Genomic DNA, 979 nt, shown 5'->3' on the forward strand with positions numbered 1-979 from the left:
AAGTGGCTTCATGCTCTGCTGTTCTATAGGCCATCAACAGTGGAGGGAGTAAGACATCCCGGCATCTTTGGCTGCTATTACAAAACTTTGCCAATTCCTGTCCCAGTATCCAGTTGTACTTTTCTACCATCCCATCAGACTGTGGATGAAGAGGCATTGTCCTGGTCTTTCATATGCCAAACAACTTGCAGCATTCATGGAAAACAGCTGATTCAAAATTACGGCCTTGATCTGAATGCAGTTCATATGGCATACCAAATCTGAAGAAGAAGTCACTAATAACCGAAGCTACAGTTGTAGCTTCCTGATTTGGCATTGCATATGCCTCAGGCCACTTGGTGAAATAATCCATCACCACACAAATGTACTTGTTTCCAGCACGAGTTTGGGGCAAAGGACCAGCAATGTCAATGGATACTCTTTCCATTGGTGCACCAACTTGATACAACTTCATTGGAGCACGTCCCTTATACTTAGGTCCCCTTTTAGCACAACATGTACTGCAGGTCCTGCACAATTCTTCCACATCCTGCCTCATACCTATCCAGTAAACTCTCTGCCGTTGGTGACTCGATGTCTTCTTAACTCCGAGATGTCCTCCTGTTAAAGTATCATGGGATTGATGCAACACAACTTCCCGTAACTTTCTTGGTATAACCATTTGCCAGGTCGTCACTTTCCCATCTCCGGAGAAGAATACCATCTTCAAGCTTCAACTGGTCCCATTGTGCCCAATAGATCTTTGTCACAGGGCTTAAGCTAGACACTTCCTCCCAAGCAGGGTGCAAAACACTTGCGTTTAGAAAATCAATTATTGGCTTCAAATCTTGGTCTTTCTCCTGTTCTGCTTTGATATCTCTACTTGGTTCCACTTCACCATCATCAACTCCTTCATTCACTTTGACTTCAGCTTAATGACACTTGGTTAGTTCAACCTCTCTTTTGCAGCAATGTCCGCAGACATTTTTGCATGATCTTC

The sequence above is a fragment of the Limulus polyphemus genome, unplaced genomic scaffold, assembly GCF_000517525.1.
Source record: "Limulus polyphemus unplaced genomic scaffold, Limulus_polyphemus-2.1.2 Scaffold7096, whole genome shotgun sequence".
NCBI classification, from domain to species: domain Eukaryota; kingdom Metazoa; phylum Arthropoda; class Merostomata; order Xiphosura; family Limulidae; genus Limulus; species Limulus polyphemus.